The 27,761-nt window shown below is 48.4% G+C and overlaps 1 pseudogene; it reads left to right on the plus strand.

Moving 5' to 3' along the window:
* The window catches only part of LOC146193773 (uncharacterized), a 140,909-nt pseudogene extending 113,531 nt beyond the window's left edge, over nucleotides 1-27,378 (plus strand).
* The last annotated feature ends 383 nt before the right edge of the window (nucleotides 27,379-27,761 follow it).

Here is a 27,761-nt window from a genome sequence, read left to right on the forward strand (position 1 = left end):
GTACTCAAGGATCACACCATTACAACTACAGTGAACGAAGATCAGCCAACTCCCGACCTGCACCTACTAAAACTTTGGGCACGCCGAAAGCGGGCCGAGATACAGGCTGGTCGCCATCCTGAAGACGTGCAAAGAAGAATTGAGGTAAACAGAGTGACGGCACAGGCACGCCGATATGAAAAACAGCTGGCTCATAGGAGATGGGATCAGTGGTGCAGTCGTTTGGGCTCAGGAACGAATAACAAGGCCCTCTGGAGGACTTTCCATGGCATGGAAAAGAGGCGGCAGGTTAAAGATCATGCAGAAAGTATTAGACTCGCATTACAGCTTACACCCGAAGAGTTTGCAGATCAGGCTGCTGCCCTTTTCTTCCCGAACCACGCACATTATCCGGCGCCTTCACCGACAGTGGATGCGGTTGATAAAACAGGAATAACATTACCATTTACAAAATTGGAGTTATTGGCTGCTATAGAAGAAGCGAATGGTAAAACTGCGCCTGGACATGACAATATTCCTTATGAAGTATTCAAGAATTTAGAAGGAGCCGCAGTTGACGGCTTGTTGGATGTGGTAAATGAGGTATGGCAAGGAGGAGACATTCCACTCGGCTGGAAACACTCGGTGGTGGTAACAATACCAAAGGCTGGGAAACCTCCCACAAGTCTAGAATCTTTGCGGCCTATCTCGCTAACACCCACAATTTGCAAAATCTATGAAAAGATGATAGCCACCCGCCTGTCATGGTGGTTGGAAAGTAATAAAAAATACCATGCTCGACAAATTGGGTTCCGAACAAACCTTGGGACAGAAAATGGACTGGCTGTGCTCGCTGAAGAGGTCATACACGTGTCGCCTTATAGCCACATAGTGCGCACTGTAGTGGCTACCGACATGGCGAAGGCATACGACAACGTGTTACATGCCAAGATTCTTAGCAACATGGAATGTATGGGCATTCCCTTGCAGGTCATAAAAGCAGTACATAATCTGCTTAAGGACAGGACGTTTTCTATCCGGATAAACGGAAAACAAATTGGCAATTACACCTCGAACAGAGGCGTGCCACAAGGGTCAGTGTTAGCACCTTTATTATTTAATATCGAACTGATCCCATTGGCGTGGAAATTAGCTAAAATACCAGAAGTGGGGTTCATGATATACGCAGATGATGTCACGATTTGGTCTGTTGATAAACAAATTGACAGACAGATTCGGCATCTGCAAGAGGCTTTAAATACCATAGATGAGTACGTGCAAAGTGCAGGCCTGGAATTATCACCTCAAAAGTCCAGTTACATTCATGTTGCCAACAAGAATGGAAGAAAACAATTGGCAACGCAAACAGTCTCCCTAAAGATTGGAAATCAGGCACTGGAAGAGGTGGACGAGTTGAGAGTTCTTGGCCTAGAAATTCACAAATCCGGCAAAGGAACACAATGGCTTCATAAAGTGAAAAAAGTAGCTGCGACTTCCTTAAACTTGATAAAACGCATTTCGTCTAGGGGAGGAGGAGCTCGAGCGGACATGGCAAGACGTCTTGTACAATCAGTGTTACAGCCGAGGATACTATACCAGGCCCAATTCCAAAGACTCACGAGGCGGCAATGGGCAAAATTGGAAACAATAAATAGAAACGCAATGCGCACTATCACGGCTTCACCAAAACTTACCCCTATCCCTATTCTCCAAGAGTTTGCACAGATAAATACGTTGACAGAATTAATTGAGCAACGAGAGGCAACAAGGGATATGAAGCGAAAGTACGTTACGCCCATAGCATCCTTGTACAACGAAGTGGCAGTTCGAACACCACCAATGGCTGACCCCCCTCCTTGGGAATTCACTACTATCACGACAAACAAGACCACTCGGCTTCGTCGCAAAGAAAAGCTGGCATCTCGACCTCTGGTTGATGCACTTCCAGGTACCTTAATTGCATATACGGACGCATCAATTATAGAAAATGGCGGTAGAACAGCAGCTACTAGTCCAACACACAGCGAACTAAAGGTACATAAAGAATATCTTTTAGAATACCCGGACCCGCTTGTGATGGAACTCTATGCAATCCGCGATGCTATGGAGGCCATAAATAAAATAGATTCGATAACAGAAGCCCACATCTATACAGACTCCTTAGCCGCCATAAAACAACTAAAGAAAGTGACGAAGACGCTATTTGTTACCCAGGAAATCCACGCACTCAATAAAAAAACAAAGATAAGCATCCAGATACATTGGACACAAGACAATGCTGAGAACGCTGAGCAGAGAAAAGTTGACCACCTCACACACGAAGTTCCACACACTAATGCGCCCCCCACCAGGCTCCCTTTCGATGCCCGCTCCGCTGTTTCCATTTTAGCATCCTCTTTAATGAAAAGTACACGTGCCCTCATTCCCCCGTGTACATTCCCACTCCCTCGTAACTTAACGAGATTGGAGGAGGTTTCCCTTAGAAGGATAAGAGCTGGGGCGGCCCTTACCCCGTCGGTAAAATGCCGATGGGAATCAAGCTGAAATCGGACCAACAACATGCCCAAAGTGTTCCACACCAGCTGCAGAAGTGGATGTTCGTCACCTGCTATGGACTTGTGCAGGGACAAGGGAATCAAGGACAAAGATTCTGCGCGAAGTGGGTCTAACCACAACAAGGGAAGATGACTTTTCTAAATGGCTCACCGACAACGCTAAGAGCGGGAGCCTGCTCCGGTTCCTCACGGAAAACCATTTACATGAGTTTATATAATATGTCTTATGGCAAGTTTGCGTACAAAAAAAAAAAAAAAAAAAAAACGTGCATGCCATCGCACAACGCACGGGCGCCTTGTTTTCCACCTCCATTGAAATACTTCAACCGCGGCTGGGATTCGATTTCGCATCCTTGGACGACAAAGCAGTGAAGCGCCCTAAATCTTGCATCTCCACGGCGGACGATTGCCACATTGAGTCTGTGCTTAACTTGAAAACGCGCCCCATGTTATCCCACAGCCGTTTCGGTTGGGTTGGTTGGTTTCGGAGTTTAACGTCCCAAAGAAACTCAGGCTATGAGGGACGCCGTAGTGGAGGACTCCGGAAATTTCGTCCACCTGAGGTTCTTTAACGTGCACTGACATCGCACAGCGCACAGGCGCCTTGCTTTTCGCCTCCATCGAAAAGCTGCCGCCGACGCCGGGATGGGTTGCATATCGGTAACTACAGAAAATAAAGGCCGCCAACATCACCTGAGAATACTGGTAGCAAGCGGCCGCGCTGGATAACATGAGTAGATGTGATTGGGTGTGCTTCACTGAAGAAGCAGTAGAGAGATTTAGCTTGCCAGAGACGTACTAACGTGGACGTATATACCGGTTTGCCGTACCCGGCCCTCCTGCGCACGCTCATTGACATGGGTGAGTGCAGTCGCGGCCATAGGCAACCTGCAGTGGCCAGGCGGCGCTAGTAAAGTGCAGCGTTCAGTGCCGCCAACGGCGGCTTCGGGTAATCTGAGGCGGCCGGCGCGGTCGGGTTGCGTTCGCGTTGTACAGCGGGAAGCATCTCGGCTCTCATTTTCTGCGGTTTTAAGGCAACCGAATGTCTTCAGAGCTACTTCCGACTACCAATACTGGTGAAAGGACACCACCTGTTCGAGAATGGTCGATCATGTTTAGAACGTGAACGGTGTCGACGTCACCGCGAAGTGCGCGCCGCTCGAGACGGGACACCTGCGCGCACAACTTTGAATTTTTTCTAATGAAATTCATTGTCTCAGTGCATCAATAGGACATGTGATAATGATTTAAGAAATCATTAATGAATAGAAAATGTTGTAAACGTAGCTTTTCATTTAGCTGTTGCGTTCAGACCTCATACCCAAAAATTGAAAGTGCGGAGAGAACCTGAGAAGAGATTGATCGCCGTTACTTCTTTTTTGGTTCTTGCTGTTTGATTACAGCGGCATAATTTTCTCGCGGTTTCGATTTACAGTTTAATACCATGACAAACACGTTTGTTCGTGGTGCACCTTTCGACAGTGCTGCGGAGGTTACATGAGGCATGGTGCGGTACACTCTACGGATGTCGTGCCAATTGCAAGCACTGTGCGGTTGTAGCGTGCGTCATCGACGAAACCTGGCATTTAGTCGCGGAGGTCCAGGCCTCCATCCCATAGGCCTGCGTGCCGGGGGCGGGGAGTAGGGGGCCTCCTACATCGTTGGAAAACTAAAGCTCTTAACAACAACAACAACTGGCATGCATTTTGTACCTCCGTACCTCAAGCTTGGGGAAAGCCGGCGAGAAATGCTGGCACTCAATGGCAAAGCTTCCGTAAATGAGGTCATTAGAGTTAGGATTTTTTACTCTTGCTACTAATGATGGAATAGTCTATCGTCTGGGACAAGAAACTCTTGAGCAGCTTGAGCAGTCAGTGTAAGAAATGTCTGGCGCGGATCGATATAACGAAATTCCATGCTCCGCGTACACAGTATCACGGGCCGCCAAACTCCACCACTTCGACTTTTTCAGCACCTTAAGAACTAATTTACATGTAAATATGCTTATTAAAATCTGTAATTTGAAGTTTTGAACATATTTTGGTTCTGTGGTTCGGAATAGACACCGCATTTGAAATCCGGTTCACAGATCCACGAGCATTTTTTATTTATTTCGCCTCTGAAGAAACGCGGCTGGAATTCGATGTTGCGGCTGCGCGACGTTGTTGCTTTCTTGAACGTTGCACCCTTTAAAAGGACGATGCCTCTCGATCTTGAACAACATATACCAGTACACTCCATATTTTACAGCGCGGAGCACGTACTGAGGAGAAGGCCTCAACCGGCGTGCGACTTGCCATTTCCTCCACTCAACGGGCAATTGTCTTATTTTAGCTCCTTGGCGCCTGCACGTCATTGTCCATCCATAACAAAACGAATTCCAGTTACATTACTCTCTCGCAGCCACTTTCCACTTCTCTCATCATTCTCCCCAGGTTCTCCCAACAAGCGATACGCTTAGGTTTCCTTCGCGATTGTGGCAGTCTTTCTCGCCGCCCCTACGCTTATTTTTATTCTTGTTCACATCCGTGGTAGTCGAAGCATCGCACGGGACCATTGAAGTCACTAAATGAGTAAATTACACTCACTGGGATAACAAAACGCGAACGCAGAAGGAACATAGCGGCCGCAACATACACGTCAGCTTCTGCGCCGCCTCAGTATTAGCCCCCGTCAGCCACCAGGTGGCGCCACAGGTCTCAGCTAACTCCATTGCATGTTGCCTATTGCGCCTGAGTGGGAGATGTACGGCAAACTAGTATACGTCTACGCCAGTACGTCTCCGCCCCCAAGCTAAATCTCTCTAATATCTAACCTTTTCACGAATACGTTGTCGTTAAGGACGAAAATCAACCCAATGAGCAAAACAGTAACTGCATTTACTTACAAAAACGGAGCACTTTCAAACATGTATGGTTCAAACAAAGTTCGTGTAGAGATTGCGTTCCACTGGCACCTTCTTTAGTCTCCTGCCGCTTCTCCTATCCACCCCGCAGACAGCTAGCTTCCTTCTTCCCATAATCAAGGCTCTGGCGTTGAGCGAATCTTGTCAGGAATCTGGAGCGGTTGGCGCGGCCCAGGTGGTCGAGCGGAGTCCTCTTCGACGGGACCAGAGGGTCATAAATTAGACCGCGATCCAGTGTCCGAAATAGTGGAGGCGGTTTTCCAAGTATTCTCCGCGTGGGCAACCTTTCTTTCTTTAGCAAGGCGATGTTAAACAGCTAGTAGAGATGAAGTAACGGCATGGTTGTCTTCGATCCACGAGTTCTGCGCTCGTACATGTACCCTTCCCTATGGTCCTTGTCATATCGCGGTAAATTCTACTCCTGTATAGTATATTAGTCCTAATAAGCATAAGTACCCAGAAACATATGGCACAAAAGGTTTCAAATTTATTTGAAAAAATAGTTTACTACCCAACTTTTCGAAGCGTTTCCATAGGCAAACGTTTTGTAGAAAACTGTCATAAAGGAGGGAGTAGTCATCAATCACTATACACTGGATTTCAATCTATGCTACTGTTGTGCCTACAACTTTACTCGACGCACGCCTCAAAAATATTTGTCGTTGCCACAAGAATGAAATAAAGTTTGAAAGAACTAGAGGCGAGCACTGGTGGCACACGATTTGTCTTGTGTCTTTGCCATGGCAAGTGTTATATTGTTTCAAGCACCTGAGACATAAAATTGTTTGCGAAAGAAGCCAGCGAGAGCCAAAATATTTCATTGCAAGGTTGATAAAGCTGTCATGTAGCACAATTGACGGCTTTTAACAGTATCATAGTGTCCTATTGTTTTTTACACACTGCGATATTTACGGAGCAGCAAAAAAATACTTAGAAGATTTAACAAATTTTGATTCGGCTCCATGTTTTGTTAAATACGTGCTCTTCGTTACATAGGTCCTCATTACACAGATATCTGTCTAATAGTCTTCATACGCTGAGTTTAATCTCCAGTCTCAAGAAAATCTTGCATTTATAACGCTTTCCTCGTCAGCAATCTTAACGACAATCCATTACCGTGCCTCCGACGACATCCGGCGCTGCATGGTTATACACAAAAAACAATATACACACAAGAGAATTAAACCAGGACGTTAACACAGATGATGCACTCGCTACCAACTGCCAGTTTCCATGGTACGAAGAAGAAGAAAGCTTCAAACAAAACGTGGGGTTACAATATGAAGAAGAAGCTTACAAAGATCCAGAAAAAATAAAGGAAAATAAAACGAAAATAATGACAAATTATGTCTAACGTCTTGTCACATTGGCCAAACGGAGAAGCATCACCTCGTTGCTGTTGAGCGCCACCGCCTGAACACTCACGCATTCTCCTTCTTCTCCCGAAATCACCTTGAAGGCTTTAATAATCTCTCTTTTAAAACTGTCTTTTGCGCCTACCAGCACTTTGTTTTCGGTGAACCTTGGTACACAATGGGTGCCCCTCAAGTTCTGTTGATCGTCATCCGTTTTACAACGGGAGCAATGGGTCGCCAGGTTTCCTGGAGCAGACAAAGCAGCCCACACATTTCTGTGTTCTCTTAGCCTTTCATTGATGCATCGGCCTGTTTGCCCCACATGGGCCTTCCCACATGTTAGGGGGATCTTGTACACGACCCCCGTGCGGAATTTGACAAACCGTTCCCTGTGCAGTATTCCGCATCCTTCCTTAGTCTCCCTCGTTTCATTCACCTTCCTGCACATACTTTTTAACTTGCTTGGTGCGGACCGCACGACCCTAATTTCGAATCGGCTGGCTATCTTCTTACAACTGTGTGATATGCCATGTACGTATGGCAGGAAAACAACATGTCTTCTCTTTTCTGTCTCTTTACGTTCCTTTGTTCGGGTTCGCATCTTCTTCAAATAGCTTTCAGCCGCAGATATCAGCATGCTCCTCGGATATCCGCTTCGTTTAGACCTCTCAGTCTGTTTGTTGACACTGTCGCCCATAAAGTGCGAGCAGAATTTGATCAGTGCATGCCGTAAACAAGACACAGCCAGCCCCGCCTAATCAACTTAGTATGACCGGAGTCGTATAGAAGAAGGCGTTTTGCCCCTCGTGTTCTATAAAACCAACATGTGTGGTCTTCGTGCAGCACAAGTCTGATATCCAGGTACTGGATCTGTGCATTTTCTGGTTGCTCAAAGGTGAACTCAAGCCCCGGAGGTGATTTAGGGAATAGTGCCACAATGTTCTCAACCTTACTCTCTGTGTAATCTTCATACGGCAGGCAAACCAAAACATCATCGACATATCGAAATGCCTTAGCAACTCCAGCTTCATTCATGTGAATAAAAAGTGTCCTATCACCATTAGCAAGGAATAGGTCACTCAATATAGGGGCACTTGAAGAACCTGTGCAAATTTCTTTTTTTTTTTTTTTGCTCCAAAACACTTCCCTCAAACTCAACATACAAGGATCGGAGGTAGAGCTTCAACAGACCTAAAACCCGGTCAGTGCTCATTCCACTTTCATTCTGAAACTTCACTGCACCGTAGACATCTATTGCTTCTTCAACAGCGAGGATGGCCAAATGCTGTGGAATGTTGTAATACAGATCTTTTGCGTCCACAGAGAAACACTTGATAGGCCTGTTGAAGAAATCCAATCAGCTCATCTGAATTTATCAACAACAAGGGGTCTTCTATTGGGAGACAATTCATGTACTTCTGAAGAAATGAAGCTGTGCAGTGCTGCCATGTGCAACGGTCATCCACGATGGCTCAGAAAAGGTTTCCCTCCTTGTGTGTCTTGACGGCAAAGAATGGTGTGAGGGTCAGCTTCTGTATCCTTTAATTTCCTTTTTTAATGCTTCCTTGCCCACCTCTTGGAAAATGTCATCTGCTTGCTTACATTCTAGAGTCTCCTAGAGATCTTTCTTTTCGACTCGAAATTTTTTAATATTCCTTCCTTCGTCTTGGCATGGTAATTATCTTTGTGCATGGCAGCGATGAGTCTGCAATATGTAGTTAGCAGCTGACATGGCCGGGATTGATCAGTTTCCGGGTTTTGTTACTTCATGAAAGAACTTGGCAGGCCTCTTTCCAATTCGGCTAGCTCTTCCATATGGAGGATGATATGGTAATGCTAGCCGGCATCATTCGACCCCACTTTATAGACGCGGCACCTGGGGCGCGCAAGTGTATTCTTACAGCTTGGTGAGAGCGGGGCTTCATGTCCATACTTTTTGGTCGGTCACATAACGTGTTTCCTTGCGACTGTATGCAAATGAGTGTGTGTTAAGGCAATCGAGGTCCGAATTGAAGGGTTTATGATTAACCTTGACGCAACCGAAGAAGGAAGCCATTTGCAGCTTTGTGAAGGTAGCCGTGCCTAGACGAGGGAGCTTGATTTCCCCCTATTATTTTTATTGATTGTATAATAATGCCTTTTCTTAGTAGTTGCTGTATTATTGTATTCGTGTCCGTTTTGTTAGAGCTTTGGAAGTATTTTGGAAAAATATCTGACCGAATATTCACCGCCTGCTTTTTGGACAAGAAAAGGAAAGAATGTACTGACCACAAGCGGCCACACCGTCTTCTTTGTGCAATGACTTATGTATACACGAAGGAAGGTAATTCATAACTTCCAACAGTATGGACGAAATTAAAAAAGGCACCAAAAATACAAATCAAACACACATTATGCTATACAATATAAAGACAGGTGCTTTCGGTCAAAATTGCCAGGAAAATATTCAGACGCAAATATTATAACAAATGTCAATGCAATGAGAAGTACCTAAATATATGAGCTTTGAACACTCTTTTGCGATTGATGCAATAATATTATCTGTAGAAATGAGCATGCAAATCGCACAGATGCTATGACATTAGAAGAGCATGATATACAACCAATAAAACTTTTTAGGACAATGTCTGTTCATGTACCAGACAGTAAAATTTAAATTAGTAGCGAATCGCAAACTTCCTTAACCATAAGTATTGATGACAGGTGACAGTGCAAGAATAAATTTAAAGAAGGTCCTAACAATTCGTCTGTAACAGTGAAATAGAGGCGCATTCAGATTGTGTTCTATTTATTATATTGCAAGGAGAGCGTGTTTAAAATTTCAGAAGCACTAAAAGCGTGAGTACTCAGGGTGCACTTACGATCCACCTTTGAAGTTTCGATGTGACAGCGTCAGCAAAGCGATACGCAATTTCTTTTTCGGTTTCCCGTTAGCACGTATGCACTCTTCCATTCACTAAAATATTATGCCCTTAATTTCTACCTCCTATACTGAACACATTCTCATTATCATACAGTCGTAAGCTGTCACATTTTGTAAACGATACGCCGTCAAAAATATCAACCTCTGCATGTAATAAACTGCCACTGTCGAACGCTGTTTTATATATTATTCATTAGTTTTTTTTTTCCAGGAGCCAGTCCAAACGCAAGAAGAAGCGGGCGCCAGCACCGGTGATCCAAAGTCTGAAAGTGTGGCCTGTATAGTGAAACAAGATAGGCACATTCCTCTCAAGAAGCGATATCAAACTGCCACACCTGTTGCACTACAAAAACCCTCAGTTCAGGCTTTCCCTCACATGTTCTGGCGCCCACGTCCTCTTTCGTTTCGACAGTCTTGCACAGAAGAGTCTGAAAACGATCGTATATACACAGCAGGGCTCGACGCGCCCAACCGTGTGCAAGCCTACACAGTGCATGCACATACCTTGTTCTGTTCATGTGTATATATTTGTTATCCGCATTTTTTCTTTTTATATACTTTTCCGTATAATCTGCTGTCAAGCGTGTCAATAAACTCACGCAGGCAAATGGTGTATGCGAAGTGAATATGAACATCCTGTAAGCTCTAAGTTTATGTACCATTTGAGAGGTGGCTGAGTGGTCTATGGCGCCTATTGACCGTACAATAGTATGGCTCTGGCAATGGTTCGAATGGAGCTCATAATATATTTGTGTCAGGCGTGCGAAATCTCTTTCGAAAGGAAAGTGGTATTTAACTTGGCTTTATTAGGCTTTAATTACGGTGCCAGTTTTAGCTGCAGTTTCACCGCCTAGTGACTACGTTTCAGGACGGAAGATTAAGAGCGAAGAGTGTTCCTTTCTCAAACAAAAAATTGAATAGCCGACTCGAGTAGTTAAGATGATGAATGCGTAAACTTCTGTATAAAGTAAAAGCACATAGTGTTTGTTCTCCTGTCGGAAATATCTGCTTGAGTCTGCATTAATTTTAATGGCTATCCACACATTCGAAAACAATATTTACCGCCTAATAACTATAAGATGTCAGGAATATTTGCTTGTATCTAACACGATACCTATATGGATCCCTCAAAGCCAAATATAACGATAAGTACATGCTACCTCATTATCGTTACACGTGCGTAGTATTTGCTGACTATCGCCCTGCTCTGAAAGTCTCACGCGGATTGTTTGTTGTACATTTCATGAGCTGAATGTTGACACCAGTGTATTAGAAGCTGTATTAGAAGGATCAAATTCTTTAGAAAGCATTGAGAGTAATTTCAACTTTACCTTTAACACACTGTCTGCTTTAAAATTGAAAGCAATAAATCCGTCAGTGCAAGACAGAACCATTTTTGTGGCTGCCTGCATAGCTTTTCCGGTCTCCCATGAATCTAAAGGAATCACAAAAACATCACAATTCAGGTGAAATGCAGATTATATTTTTAATGACACATTTATCTGCAGAAAAGAGTAGTGCTGAAGATATTCCGAAGATATTCCGAAGAGTTCAGAATCTCGCTACAGAATAGGTTTTCAGCTCTGAGGATGGCGACATTACCATAGAGGGAAGGAACAATAATTTCAGAGATATCATTACTGAGTGCGCGTTAGAAGTAGGCGGTAGGAGAGTTAGAGAGGATACCGGCAAGCTGTCTAAGGAGACGAAAGATTTGATTAAGAAACGCCAGAGTATGAAAGCTTCCAATCCAACAGACCAGATCGAATTGGCCGAGATATCAAAGCTAATCAATAAGCGCAAGGTGGCCGATATAAGGAAGTATAACATGGAGAAAATTGAGCATGCTGTAAAGAACGGGGGAAGCCTTAAAGTGGTAAAAAAGAAATTGGGCATAGGCAAAAACCAGATGTATGCGATAAGGGACAAGGTGGGCAACGTCATCACTAATATGGAAAAGATAGTCAAAGTATCCGAGGAGTTCTATACAGATCTCTACAGTAGCCAAAGTAGTCAGGACCGTAATGAGATTGGCGGTAGGGAAAAACAGTCAGACGTTCCACCAGTGACGAAGGACGAGGTCAAGAAAGCACTAGAAACTATGAAAAGGGGGAAATCAGCTGGAGAGGATCAGATAACTACAGATTTGCTGAAGGATGGGGGGGATATCGTGCTAGAAAAATTGGCCACTCTGTATACGCAGTGCCTGGTGTCATCGACGGTACCGGAACCATGGAAGAATCACTGAAGGCCGAGTTGTCGATAAGGGTGACGACGATACTTGTAGCCCGGCTCACCGCAGTTAAAACACGACGGCCGCTTGTCAGTGGTCCTCCAGATGCTGGACTTCCTTCGCCCTCGCGGCTCCGTGGGTGCTTCATACTGCGGCACATATTCGCGGCGCCGAGGGCCGAGATCCTCAGCCTCGGTATGCTCGCGAGGGGCGGGAGGCGGCCGACTGGCAATAGCGGTATAGCGCGCTGTCGGTTGTGTGTCTAGAGAAACAACGGGTACTCCTTCTGAAGGAAGTGCGTGTTGCACTTCTTCCCGAACGGCTGTAGAAATAGTAGCTGGGGAACATTGCCCTGAAGTAGGAAAATCCCTCATGAGCTCGTCTCGCACGGCTTCGCGGATAATATCTCGAATATCAGCGATGGCAAAACCTCCTTGACCTGGCGAGGTATGCCTCGATACGTTCGGGAAGTTGTTGCCCAATCATTGATAGTGGGTGTTTCTTGTAACCAACGCCCGCTCGATATTGGTAGCTTCGGTGGCAAACCTCGCTACTGTAGTCGGTGGATTTCGTATAAGTCCACCAAAAATCTCATTTCGTATTGCTCGCATCAGCGCGTGTACCTTTTTCTCCTCTGTAGCCCTAGGGTTGGCGCGAGAACATAAGCGGAGAACGTCCTCGACGAAACTTCTCACGCTCTCCGCTGGTCTCTGAATACGATTTTGCAGCAGCTCTTCTGCATGCTGTCGTCGGTATTGGTTCGCGAACGTGTGCACCAGTTCGCTCTTGCACGTCTCAAAAGATGTCAATGAAGCTTCGTGGTTCTCGAACCAGTACTTCGCCGGTGCCTCCAGCGAGAAGTAAATGTTCTGCAGGCATCGATCCGGTGTCCACCCGTTGTGGCGAGCAACCCGTTCATAATGCTGTACGCAGTCTTCAATATCATCCACGCCATCGCCACGGAAAGGGGAGACAGTCCTTGGTGTTACAGGCACGTAGACTATCCGTGCCGCAATAGCATTGTCAGGCTGTTGCGACTGGAAGGCCATGGTGACGTTAGCCCGAGACATGTTCCGCTCGGCTAGGAGTCCAAATTCCACACTTTGCCTTGCTGACTACAGCTAGCGCGGATCTGAAGTGCGGCTGCGGACTCCAAGAAAATTCACCGGCCAGGACTTAATACTGGGCTCGAATGTCGTGTTGGGGTGCGCTGCATGAGATTCCTTACCCAGCGCCTCCACCAATGTCACGTCCTGACACAGGGACACGATGGCCGCAGAGACCTCGGTCCACAGGGCAACGGCACGGTGCAGCGCATATATATATATATATATATATATAAGATGAGGTAAGAGCGCACAAACGAAAACAACGGTTTATTTCCGACGTTTCGGCCGGGGCCCAGCCTTCGTCAAGGAAAGCCGGGCCTTCACACACACACACACACACACACACACACACACACATATATATATATATATATATATATATATATATATATATATATATATATATATATATATATATATATATATATATATATATATATATATATATATATATTCTTGCAAAAAAGACGTTCTTGGCTGCAGAAGAAATAAATAGCGAAGATCATTAACACTTCATTAATTCTTCGTCGACGTTTCGACCGTGGTCCGGTCTTTTTCAAGACTGTGGTTACGTTGCTTGTGCTTGAGTTTTAAAAGTCTGAAAATTGTGAAGACGCAGGACAGAAGGACCGCTAAAAAAAGAAGACGGCCATGGGGGATCTGTTGAATGCTAGGAAAGAGGGAGAGGACGAAACATGAGTACAGGCGGGCGGCCAAACCAAGAAAATTCGGAGAGCGTGAACATTCCAAATGCCGGAAAAGCGGGGGCAAGCAGAGTAGCAAAAAAAGGAGATGGCACGGGATACGAAAAGCAAGAGGGAGGGGGGGGGGGGGTGGAATGGGGAAAAAATGGACAAAACACTTTCGGTATGGTCTCAGAAGACGGCGCCAGCTGTGTCTCTTCGTGAAGGCGGTTAACAAAATGCAGGTGCACAGGGCTAATTTTATCTTCACAGGGAATCTGTTACTAGGAATGCTTCGATAGGTTAGTGACCCCGAAGGGCTGAAAGGATTCCCGGATGTTCATTTATGCCGCAATCCACTGTATGAAATTTAGAATAAAATACGACTCACGTTACTCACTCACGATTAGTTCTGAAGTTACTTTGTAGTAGAGCAATATTTACTTTATTGAATTCATGACTTGTTTTATTAGTGTGCTTCGATAGGGGAAGGTTAGGTAGTGACCTGGTGTGTACGCGGTGGTTATTGAATCTTATTCTGAAGGGAGTCTGGGTTTGACCTATGTATTGCATCTGGTAGTGCTCACATTCCAGTAGGCATACAACGTTGCCCGAGTCGCAGTTAAGGTTTTCTTTGATGTCATGTTTGAAAGCTGAATGTGTGCGGTTAGCCTGGTTTGTTGTCGGCATGTGTTTGCACAACTGGCATCGACTTTTGCCACAAGGTACGCAACATGCGGGAGGTGGTTTTTTTACTTCAGTGGGAACTACGTAATTTTGTATATACTTTGGCCGTCTGTAGGTAACCTACAGACGGCCTACAGTAACCTATATATATATATATATATATATATATATATATATATATATATATATATATATATATATATATATATATATATATATACATGAATGAAAGAAGCCAACAGTCGGCGAGGCCAAGGAAAGCATTGGGGATTGTACTTTGTCTTATTTTTTTTTATTTTTACTTCGATAATCACATAAATTAGTAATCTAATCTGTTAGGGAGGAAGATAATTAAACACAGAGTAGAAAAAAAAACAACATGCCGATGATGGGATCCGAACCCACGACCTCCGAATATCGCGTCCGGTGCTCTTCCAACTGAGCTACATCGGCCGCTGTCCCCCCCCCCCCCCCCTGCTACTTTCTTGGGAATTTATGTTGTCTGTATACGAACCTTGAGAGTGTTCACCAGTGCCACCCTCAGATCCCCCCATTGAACTTCACATGACGGAAACCCAGTGCCCATTGTGTCTCAGATGAAGATTCGCGCCCTTCTCATTAACAACGCACTTGATGAAACCGCCACAGACCAAGCAGGTTGCTGGACTAATCAGGCGTGTAGCTGCGCGCAACCATGGGCTGTCGGAACGCGAAACCCTAAGTATGACCAATGCATTAATCATTAGCCGAATCACATACCTCCTCCCATATCATATACTTACTCAGCGCCAAACAGAGCAGGTGGACATTCCAATACGCATGGCCGTAACCTTCGCCCTACGTCTTCCACGGACGGTTAGCACAGAACGTCTGCTGGCCACTGGTACTCACAATACCATGAACGAATTTATAGAAGCTCAACGCACCAACCAATTAGTCCACCTGAGTCGCACGGAAACAGGACAATGCCTACTGCGACAACTGCGTCTCAATCCACCCATCGCCACCGCAGCAAGTGCTACACCTTTCATGATCTCTCCGGGCACGCAGGATCACATATACCAGAAGCCCCTACCACGCAACATGGGCGCTTGCCCTTATCAGGGAAGGCGGAAAGTTAGAGCCAGCTATTACACCAAACGATACCGCAACCGCTCTGTATATCCTCTATGTCGACGCGGCAGGGAATTCTAAAGTAGGATTTTTCACTGCAGTCGCTGCCTACGAAGATGGCAGAGTGGGGGCCGCCGCCACTATCCGAACTAAATCGCCTGCAGAAGCGGAAGGAGCCGCCATCGCACTCGCGCTTGCCCATTCAGCCATTGACAGAGACATTACCGAAATTTGTTCAGATTCTCAGGCGGCATACCGCCACTACCTAAACGGCTTGGCGACACCGGCCGCGCATCATATACTTACCACCGCCACCTCTCTCGACCGAATGGTTAATCTAACGTGGATCCCAGGGCATGCCTCGATCCCCGGTAATGAGCGCGTTTATGCGCTGGCTCGAGAACTGTCTACCCGAGCCCAAGATGATCAGGCACCCAACTCCGCGCAGGAGGCCGCATCGGTCCTTTCTACATACCACCAAATCACCACATTCTACAAACACAAGCGCATGACACTGCCACCACCCCACATCACCTTGTCACCCTTATCCAGTGCTACATGGCGACAATTGCAGACGGATTGTTTCATTTCCCCCTGCCGTCTCTCATGCCTTCACCCTGGCTTGCCCCCTCACTGCGACACCTCTGGCGAGCCAAAATCATCACTTTTCCACTACCTGTGGGAATGTCCTTCCCCCCAGGCAGAGCCCCCCATCCCCCATCCCACCGTTTCTTCCTGGGAGGCTGCTTTGCGGACAGCTCAACCCGCCGGTCAGAAATGGCTGGTAGATCGCGCTCTATGTGAAGCAAAAGAACGTGGTCTCCTGGACTAGTAGGGGACCATCATGGAAGACTTTTTTTTTATTAAAGTTGTTTCACTCCATCCAACCATACGAATCTTGAACACTCTCAAGATTCGTATACAGACAACAATTAAGCAGGAGACACATGTGCGAAAGTTTGACCGGCGTGCCGCAGCGAACGCCGCATGCAAACTGCCGCCGCAGTGCCAGCCGGGACACATGGAGCACCTGGAGCACCGCGCGTCCGGCGAGCGAGCTCCCTCAAGCTCCGCCCACAGCCGGTGCCACTGCGCAGCGGAGACGGAAGGCTGCTTGGCTTGATAAACTTCACATGAATTCACGCTCGTACAAGAAATGACAAGACAGCGATGTTATGAGAAGGATTGTCTGCTGTACTCGTGCAACAACAGCAAGCCTGCACACGTACGAAGCTTTCGGCAACGATGCCACCCACGGACGCGCTGGGGGACGAACTTCACCGATTCGTGCTTGCCCTAGTCGTCGCTAGGCCTAGACGGTGTCGTACCGAAGAGGCAGCGGACCGCGCTTCGGAACGGGCCAACGCTGTAATAAAGGTTCGAGTTTAATCACCAGGGTACTGAGAAGGACATCTTATAATAGAATGAACATAAGCTCGATTTGAGCGGCGCATTCGGCAGCGGAGCGAGCAGACGTTTGGCGATCGACCGGGCAGCAGCAGTGGTTGGGCGAACAAACTCGCTTGTGTCGCAGTTATCACTTTTAGCAGCTCTTCAGTATTGGCTGGCGATCTTCACAATTTACTTGTAGTTGACAGTCCTGTATGTAGTGACTTTTTATGCACACGAAGAAACAATACTGAAGGGTTTTTCAGATGCCGGCGCGTCCGCGGCGCCTGCTCGGTAGTACCTCGACGGTGAAGCCGAGAGGCGCTCCACCGCACAGCCCCCCTACGTCACCATGACGTCGCCGCTGTTCGCGCTCGCATTGGCTGCAACCGCTCGCCGGAGCGTCGCTTCGCCAGGCTTCGCATGCGGACTGCCGGAGACATCTGCCCGGTTGGACGCGGGCGGCGAGCGCTGGTTTGTCGGATCGGACTCGTCCGGACGCGGCGCGCCGGAGCAGATCGCACTCGATTTTCGGACATGTGTCCCCGCCTTTATACCCAAGAAAGTAGCAGGGGGGACAGCGGCCGATGTAGCTCAGTTGGAAGAGCACCGGACGCGATATTCGGAGGTCGTGGGTTCGGATCCCACCATCGGCACGTTGTTTTTCTTCTACTTTGTGTTTAATTATCTTTCCCCTGAAGAGAATACATTACTAATTTATGTGATTATCGAAGTAAAAATTAAAAAAAAAATAAGACAAAGTACAATCTCCAGTGCTTTCCTTGGCCTCGCCGGCTATTGGCTTCTTTCATTCATGTATTATAACGAGCACCCTCATTTCCTCTCTCTCTCTCTCTATATATATATATATATATATATATATTGTTGTAGAAGACCCCAAACAGGGCGATACGTCGTCAACAGTCAAAGAAACGTTCTGCGATCACTCGTGAGACGTGTCAGCACACGTAGGAGCGTCGAAGCGAGCTTCGTTGTCGTTTTCTTTCCTGCCCGTCACGCGCGTGGAACATGCTTGTCGTCGTTCTCTTCAGCAACAGGCGCTGAACATATCAGAGCCCAATACCTGTTTTACAACTTCCCCCATGCGAAAAGAGGCCATCCTGGCCGCTTGTGGCGATGTGACGATGGCCGGATCGTAGTAAGGTTTCAGGCGGTTACTGTGTACTATTTCACGATTTCGGCGACGGTGGTCGGTGGATGGCGTCAGGGATTCGATGAGGTAGTTGACGGGGGATGTTTGCTTGACAATACAGTAGGGGCCCTGATACTTGCTCAGAAGTTTCGATGAAAGGCCGGGACTGGAGGAAGGCACACATAGCCAGACCAAAGAGTCTGTACGGTAAGTAGGAAGAAGTGCAGATTGATCTCGGGTGGTTTTCTGCTGTTGCTAGGCGTGAGAAGAGAAGGACCGGGCAAGCTGCGGCATTCTTCGGCATCAGTTGCAGCTTGTGAAACAGTCGTGAATTCGGAAGAATCCGGTCGGTAAGGGAGAATGGTGTCCATGGCACAAGAGTGCTCACGACCGTACAGGAGGAAGTATGGCAAGAAACCGGTGGTTGCTTGTGTGGCAGAGTTATAAGCGAATGTGACGAATGGAAGAACGCGGTCCCAGTTGGAGTTGTCGGAATCGACATACATTGCTAGCATGTCGCCCATGGTGCGGTTAAAACGCTCAACCATTCCATTTGTTTGCCGATGGTATGCGGAGGTGGCGCGGTGAACGATTTTGCATTCTCTAAGAACAGCTTCGACAACTTCAGAAAGGAAAGGAGGACCTCTGTCACTCAGCAATTCTTTGGAAGCCCCGTGGCGAAGAATTATGTGATGGAGGATGAAGGAGGCAATGTCTTGGGCTGTAGCAGATGTTAAAGGCGCCGTTTCGGCGTAGCGTGTGAGATGATCGATTGCAACGATAATCCAGCGATTGCCTGTTGATGTGCTAGGAAGCGTGCCGTATAGGTCTATTCCAACACGCTCAAAGGGCTGAGCTGGGCAGGTCAGCGGCTGCAGAGGAGCGGCGGGTTGGCGAGGTGGGTGTTTTCGGCGCTGAGAATATTGGCAGGACTGGACGAATCGACGAACAATCCACTTTCACCCCCACCTTCATCCCTTCCCTTACGGCGCGGTTCAGGCGTCCACAGAGCAAGTGTGACAGATACTGCGCCTTTCCCTTCCCATGAACCAACCAAACAACCAACCAACGATACATCCCACGCCAGTAGTACCGTTGTCGCAGGCGAGTGAAGGTTTCAGTAAGCCGGCGTGGCCACACTGGGGATCGTCGTGGTAATGGGAGCAAATCACGGAGCGTAGATGAGTCGGAATTACAGCAGCCACTTTCTACCATCCGGAAGGTAATTCCTACGGTACAGGAGCTCGTCTCTGATGGCGAAATTGTGAGACTGGCGACGGAGACCGCGGCAAGGAGGTCGTGAAGCGCGACCAGATAAAAAAATCCAGGAATGAAGCGATCCATGCGTCTTTGCGTTGCTCGGAAGTCATATCGGTGGGATGTAGAACGGATATAGCAGGAGTGGCTTCAGACGACAAGGGAGAACGTGAGAGAGCGTCAGCATCGGCATGTTTACGGCCAGAGCGATAGATGACGTTAATGTCGTATTCTTGGAGCCTCAGAGCCCGACGGGCCAGTCGATCAGAAGGATCTTTCAAAGAAGACAGCCAGCAGAGGGAGTGATGATGGGTAACGACATCAAAAGAACGGCCATACAAGTAGGGGCGAAATTTTGCTATCGCCCAGAGAATAGCGAGACACTCTTTCTCGGTGACGGAATAGTTTGATTCAGCTTTTGTTAGGGTCCGACTTGCGTAAGCGACAACGTACTCATGAAAGCCAGACTTCCGCTGAGCGAGTACTGCGCCGAGGCCGACGCCGCTGGCATCAGTTTGGATTTCCGTGGGAGAAGGGTCGAAATGACGCAGGATTGGCGGAGTCGTCAGAAGGTGGCGGAGTACCGCGAAGGCATCATCACAGTGCGGAGACCAGGCTGAAAGATTGTGGCTGGACAGAAGCTTGGTGAGAGGGTTGATAATTGTGGCGAAATTGCGGACGAAGCGGCGGAAGTACGAGCAGAGGCCGACGAAGCTGCGGAGTTCTTTCACATTGGTTGGCTTGGGAAATTCAGCCACAGCCGGATCCCGAAGAACGGATAATTTTGCCGGATCCGGAAGAACGCCATCCTTGGAGACGACATATCCGAGTATGGTTAGCTGCCGTGCTCTGAAACGGCACTTCTTTAAATTTAATTGGAGGCCAGCCTCGGTCAGGCATCGCAGAACTGTCTCAAGGCGCTGGAGTTGAGGTGGAAAATCTGGGTGAAAGATGACAACGTCGTCAAGGTAACAAAGGCAAGTGTGCCATTTGAGCCCTCTGAGTAGATTGTCCATCATGCGTTCGAATGTGGCAGGAGCATTGCACAGTCCGAATGGCATGACATTAAACTCATAGAGCCCCTCGGGTGTGACGAAAGCGGTTTTTGGGCGATCGGCCTCTGCCATCGGCATCTGCCAGTAGCCGGAACGCAGGTCTCTTGAAGAAAAGAGCTCAGCTACCTGCAGGCAGTCAAGGACGTCATCGATACGAGGGAGACGATAAACGTCCTTGCGCGTGATCTTGTTCAGTCGGCGGTAATCTATACAGAATCTGATGGAACCGTCTTTTTTCTTGACCAGGACGACCGGAGGCGCCCAAGGGCTGTGCGACGGTTGTATCACGTTGCGCTGGAGCATGTCGGTCACCTGTTCGTCAATAATGCGGCGCTAGGCGGCTGAAACACGGTACGGACGCTGGCGCAAAGGGGAATGGGTGCCGGCATCAATACGGTGAGTAACGGTAGTTGTGCGCCCCAACGAATGTTGCTGGGAGTCGAACGAGGCCGCGAAACGTTGTAGGATGGCGACAAGCTGGGCTCGTTGTAAGGGCGTCAGGAAAGCGTCGATGGACCGGTGGAAAACTTCGAGGAATGATGGAGTGGCGACAGGAATAGGTGTTACGGCGCTGTTGTGATGGCCGGCGATGGTATCGCCGAAGGGATAGGTGGGTGTGCAATCGAGCAAAGCAACCCTACCCAGTGACTGGCCACGAAGTAAAGTGGTAGGGCAGGGGCACGGGTTACAAACAAAAATAGCACTTGAGTTTCGAAAAATTGTCAGCACAGCATGGGGCAGCAACACGGATTTTTGGTCAGCGCATTGTAACGAAGGTGTGTAGATAACAGTGGCGTCGGAAAGAGCAGCACAATAAAGAGGCACAAGCACTGATGAGAAAGGCGGAACGTCGGTGTCCTCTGCGACGTGCACGGTAGTGGCAGCAGCAGCGGGTGTGTCGAAAAAAGTGTCACTGAGGGGTGATAACTCGAGTTGAGCACGGGTGCAGTCTATAATAGCGTTATGATTGGAGAGGAAGTCCCAACCAAGGATAACGTCGTGTGATGAGCGGGCGAGGACGAGGAATTCTAGTGTGTATTGAACGTCGTCGATGACAAGGCGGGCGGCGCAGGCGGTTAATGGTCGAATGTCCTGAGCGCTGGCTGTGCGAAGAGAAATTGCAGGAAGCGGGGTCATCACTATTTTGAATTTGCGACAGAGGGCGCAATTAAGAACAGAAACGGCTGCGCCAGTGTCTACAATGCTTCGACAGGAACCCCCTCGATGAATATGGTAATAATGTTTGCTGGTACGTGAACAGGTCTTAAGTTGGTCCTTGATGGCACAGTTCTTGCCTCCGGAACTGCGGCCGTTAGTTTTCCGTGTTTACGGCTGATTGGTGGCAGAGCATCGGAGAACGGGAACGACGGCCAGGAGAAGGCGAGCGGTGGGAGCGGCGATCGTAACTTGAAGAGGACTGCGGAGGAGGCTCAGGGAAAACAGGCGAGGGGGACAGAGGAAGATTGTACATCGGCTCACGTGTATAGTCGTAGGGACGAGGGCCACGATTGCGGCACAAACAAGCCACATGGCCGGCGACTCCACAGGCGTAGCAAATAGGTCGGTTGTCTTGTGTGCGCTAGGGGTTGGAAGGGTGTGGCATTGGTCGACGCCGGAGAACCGGACGATAAGGGGGGATTGTAGGCTGCTCAGTTTGCTGACGTCCCTGAGGCTCGTATAGGAGGGGAGGCCGGCTGTACACTGGGGCGACAGGGGATGGCGGCCGCCCCAAAACATCAGCGGACGTGAGAGGAGCCGCAACCAACGGCTGCTGAGGAGGTGAAGGCAGAACCTCAGCGACCTGCTCTTGTATGACACGCTGAAGAGTGGGAGTGAGCGGCGGCGCAGGCGCAGGTGCTGGCGGGCAACTGAAGGTCGACAAGGAAAGCTGGCGTGCGACTTCCTCACGAACAAACTGTGGAATGTGCTGAATTAGAGACTGCTGGTCCTGGGCACCGTCCCCCGGAGAGAGCCAAGCTGGAAAGGGTGGCCTGCTGAAGGCCAGCACGTCGTGTGGAAAGCCGCATTTTGCGCAGCTTATCGACGCTTTGGCAGAAGCTGATAACGTGGGACACAGTTTGGGGATTTTCGGCGACGACCATGTGAAAGGCGTAATCGTCAATGCCTTGCATAATGTGCCCGATCTTCTCGGCGTCGCTCATGGTAGGGTTTACGCGCTTGCAGAGGTCGACGACATCTTCTATGAAACTGGTGAAGTTCTCGCCGGTTTGTTGTGCCCGACTTTGCAAGCGTTGCTCGGCGCGAAGCTTACGTATAGCGGGACGGCCAAAAACTTCGGTCAGGCTGGTTTTGAGAGCCGCCCAGGTAGGGATGTCACTCTCATGGTTGCGAAACCATAGATTCGCCACGTCGCTCAAATAAAAATTACGTTTGTGAGCTTCACGTTCTCGTGCCACTTGTACGCACTTACGCGTTCATACGACGCCAACCAGTCTTCTACATCCGTGTCATCGGCGCCGCTGAAGATGGCTGGGTCGCTCTGACGCGCTGCACCGGGACAGATGACAGGCGATGGGGTTGGCGGTTGGCGGTTGGCTGGCGGTCTCAGGCACCGCGGAAGTGGTAGGCAAAGCTCGGCTGCGAAGCTCCAGGTTTAGGGGATTGCTGGCACCTCCACCACTTGTTGTAGAAGACCTTAAACAGGGCGATACGTCGTCAACAGTCAATGGAACGATCTGCGATCAGTCGTGAGACGTGTCAGCACACGTACGAGCGTCGAAGCGAGCTTCGTTGTCGTTTTCTTTCCTGCCCGTCACGCGCGTTGAACATGCTTGTCGTCGTTCTCTTCAGCAACAGGCGCTGAACATATCAGAGCCCAATACCTGTTTTACAATATATATATATATATATATATATATATATATATATATATATATATATATATATATATATATATATATATATATATCAAAGTGTACGCGTCAATAAAAGAAATACTTCATTAAAATAAAGTCTAAAAAGATCAGTCCCCAGGACGACACAACGAGCCACATAAAAATGTTTCTTTCATGTTTCACGTCATGTTCTCGCATTATATATATATATATATATATATATATATATATATTGTTACGGAGCATCTTTTTGCGGGAGAGAAGTGAGTGGATGGGCAATTTGGGCGAATCCTTGAATGAAACGGTGGAAATATGAACATTACAAAGCCTCAAAACGTGAAGCATTTGCGAAGCTTTCTGGGGCAAAGTCTCGCACACCAGCAATCTTTTGGGGGTCGGGCCGAATACCTTCCTGATCCACTAAAAGTCCAAGCACCAAGGTCTGCCGTTCACCGAAGTGACACTTTTTAGAGTTCGAAACTAGTCTGGCGTTTCAGATACAGTCCAGCACAAGACTAAGTCCTTCCGTAGGTTATGACGTAATCTAGGTAGGACATGCATACCTTCCATTTTAAACCACGAAGAATTGTGTCCATAAATCATTCGAATGTCGCTTGTGCATTGCACAGTTCGAAGGACATCACGTTAAATTCATAAAGTCCGTCAGACGTTACAAACGCTGTCTTTTCTTAGTCCGACAGATGCATCGCATCGGGATCTGCCAATAGCCAGATCGGATATCTACTGATGAAAAATAGGATGCAGATTGAAGACAATCCGAGGGATCGTCAATACGTGAAGGAGGATAAACGTCCTGTTTTGTAACTGAGTTTAACCGACGATAGCCCACACAAAATCTCCATGAGTTGCCCTTCACCAAGATGAAGGGGCTACCCAAGGAGTGGAAGACTCCCGTATGACACCTTTCTTAAACATGTCCTGGACGTGTTCGTTAATTGTTCTGCGCTCAATTGGTAATACTCGGTTGGGCTTCTGTCTGATAGGGATCGCATCACCAGTGTTGATCTTGTGGGACATACGTGAATTTGGCGGAACAGAAAAATTGCCTACTTGAGTAAAGTCAAACACAGAGGCGTAAGGTGCCAGAACTTCACATAACTCTTGCTGGTCGGATGACGAAAACCATTTGTTTATCATCCGGGTTATATTCGCGCTGTAATCAGGATCCACACGATGGTGCGGATGAGGAGACACATACCGAATAGAAAGGACCTCATAGCCGTCAAATGTAGCCAACCTGAGGCCGGATGATAAACAAACGGGTTCTGACATCATGTTTACAGTCCACAAGAGGGCACACCGATCTACGACGTCGACGACGGCACGGGGCACCAGTAAATTTTTCTTCATGGCATTGTTCATGTCAGCTCTAACAAACACAGAGTGGGTGCCTATTCGATCGGCAGAGCTGTGAACCGGCACAAACATTCCAGCCACGAAAGGTGGGAGACATAAATTGCGCCGTCACTAGAGCTAGGTGTCTCCTCTACAAAAGCAGACCGAATATTGCGGCGCAGAGAAATTTCGCCGGCTGCGCAATCGACCGTTGCTCCACCATAGCACAGAAAATCAATTCCGAGAATAATGTTATGTGTGGCTCTTGCTAAAACTACAAATTCAACTCGAAACGTTTCCCTAGCAATGACCACTGACACGCAGCAGAGACCCACTAAACACAAATGTTCTCCCCTAATACCGCGAAGGTGACACTTCGGTCCCAAGCGATCGTTAATGTCTATCCAAGGCGATTTTTAAAACTGAGACTCATCTCGGAAATTGTGGCACCACTATCCACTAAAGCTAACGTATTTACACCATTTACAAAATATGCTCTTTGTTCTTCAACATCACAGTAGGCAGAGGAATTGGCGAAGATGACCGTTTCGCGACCTCACCTTCATCGGCCGCTCATGCTAGTTTCCCGATGGTGGCGTAAGCGAGCGTCGGCGTGGGGACGGCCCGAGACCGTACTCGGCGCGGGGGTGGTGGTGTGAAGCTGCGGTCAGAAGCAGGAGAGGCACTGCGAAAGACGGCCGGGCGAGGCTGTAGGGGACGAGGTTAACGCCACTAAATGTTGTCGTGATCACTAAAACCTGCCCAAGGGTGGGTCCAAGAACGTGAGGACTGCTGTCGCCGGCGTGTACAAAACCGCGCTATGTGCCAGCGGCGGCCGCAGTTGTAACAAACAAGCGACTCATAAAAAGCGTAGGCACTGGATCCGGAGGAATTCGACGGTGGCTGAGAGACGATGGGAGCTGCATCACGCAAGTTTGAATGTCAAGGAAAGCGACTCGTCCGAGGCGAATAGGCGCGCTCATTGTCGTAGGAGTAGCGCGGAAGTTCTGGATGACACGCCCACGCGGCTGGATGTTCAGCCTGCTGTGGCTGAACTGCACTACACAGGTCGTGCGTCGGCGCCTTGCAGGTGCTTGCCAGCTCTTCACTCAAAACTATGCGCACCAGGGAGGCGAGATCGTCGTAGACATTGTAGTAAACGCTGGCAACTGTTGGGACGTTGGAGAGGTGTCCAAATTTGGGCACAATACACCGCATTTTTAAAGATTCAAATGTACGGCAGTACTGGATAACGTCCGAAGTACTGGCTGGGATTTCTTTTCTGATAAAGAAATTATAATCATCTAAGACCAATCCTTTCAAGAGATGACCACGCTTGTCTTCTTCGGACATGCGTCTATTAGCAATGCGGCAGAGCTTCAGGACTTCCTCTGTGTATGTCGTGCAAGTCTCTCCAGGTAACTGTGCTCGCTGGGAAAGGGTTTCTCAGCCTTACGTCTCTTTGATGTGGAGTCTCCAAACCAGTCGGTTATCTCTTCCACAAACTTGCCCCAGGTAGAAAGGTTGTCATCGTGGTTCTTAAACCACGGCAGCGCCGTGCCGGCCATAAGGAATACCACGTTCGCGAGTTGCATGGCCAAGTCCCAGAGATTGTATTTGCTGGCACATTTGTAGTGCGTCAGCCAGTCCTCGACATTCTCATCGGCCAGGCCAGAAAATGTTCTGGGCTCCCGCTGATGCGGCCACGGGCTGGACGGTACTTGGTGCTACCGGCATAAATTAGAAGCAGCTTCAGTTGAGCGGGAAGAGTGACCTTCTCGGTCGTGGTCGTGGCTTGCAATGGCTGTGAAGTGAGGAGGAAGCCCGGCCAAGCGTCTGCTTCGTTGGTCATGTTGAAAAGGTTTCGGGATCACCCAGCACCTCCACCAAGTTGTTACGGGGGAAATGGGTTTAATATTTACAGGATATTCGGGGAATGCATGAGAGCTACGTACAGTCTCAAGCACAGTCTCAGTAAAGCTTGTCCCCGAAGGAGTCTACGCGCCACCACTTCGTTCTCCTTTTTCACAAACGCAACCGACCACTTTGTCCTTTTCTTGCGCATGCGCTACACCACGCGGCGAGCGTAATTGACGTAACAATTGTATATATTGTAACGAGGAAGATGAGGTTTGGAGGCATGCGCACCGCGAGCGCACGGCGAGAGATCGTGTTGTAGAAGAAGAAGCCTCGGACTGACGCTTAAGCGAGATCTCTCTCTCGGATCCCCAGGCTAAAAAAGCCTTGTTACAACTTGGTGGAGTGTGCTGATTCGACCCTCCTTCTACCATCCTGGATCTACGCAGCCGCACCATTGCACCAACACTGACAACCGATGTGAGTCAGCCCTCTGCTTCTTCGCCAACCCTCGTCGTGTGCCCAGGAGCGCTCCGGCAGCGGGGCCCGGCCATATTCAGTGGAACTGTGATCACGATGCGGAGGATTGGCTTACCTCTTACGAGCGGGTAAGCGGCCACAATCGTTGGGACGAAGCTCTGAAGCTCAACAACGGCGTATTCTACCTGACGGACGTTGCCAGTCTTTGGTACCACAACCATGAAGCAGAGTTAACCACCAGGTCAGCCTTCAAGCGGGCCTTGTCCGATATCATCGGCCGCCCTGCTGTCCGAAAGCTGCGCGCCGAACAGCGCCTGAAATCTAAATGCCAGCAACACGGTGAATCCTACATCAGCTATATAGATGACGTCATGAGTCTGTGCACACGTATCGACCCGTCCATGCCGGAACTGCTCGTATCGGGCATATTTTAAACGGTATCGAAGCAGACGCCTTTCAGATGCTTGTCGCTCGCAACCCCAACACCGTTGCCGAAGTCTTCACGCTTTGTCAGAAATACGGTAAGCTACGCAAACAGCGCATTTCAGCCCCACCACCATCTATACAGCCTGATTCACTGTCAAGATTGGCTGTGTAGGCGACCACCAGCTCGCTGCTCGACCAGATCAAGGACTTTGTGCGCGAATAGGTCGCCCGACAATTGTCCCTTCTTCAAAGCGTTCAGGGCCCTCCTTCTAACCTAGCCCCAAGCCTTCAAGCTGTGATTCGGGATCAAATGGCTGAGGCATTGCCAATCACTCCTCAGCAGGTTCCAGTCGCAGCGGCCGCTACGTAGGCCGATATCTTCAGACGCCCC

Source organism: Amblyomma maculatum, chromosome 4 (genome assembly GCF_055883805.1).
Source record: "Amblyomma maculatum isolate TAMU_Amacu chromosome 4, ASM5588380v1, whole genome shotgun sequence".
Classification (NCBI taxonomy): Eukaryota; Metazoa; Arthropoda; class Arachnida; order Ixodida; family Ixodidae; genus Amblyomma; species Amblyomma maculatum.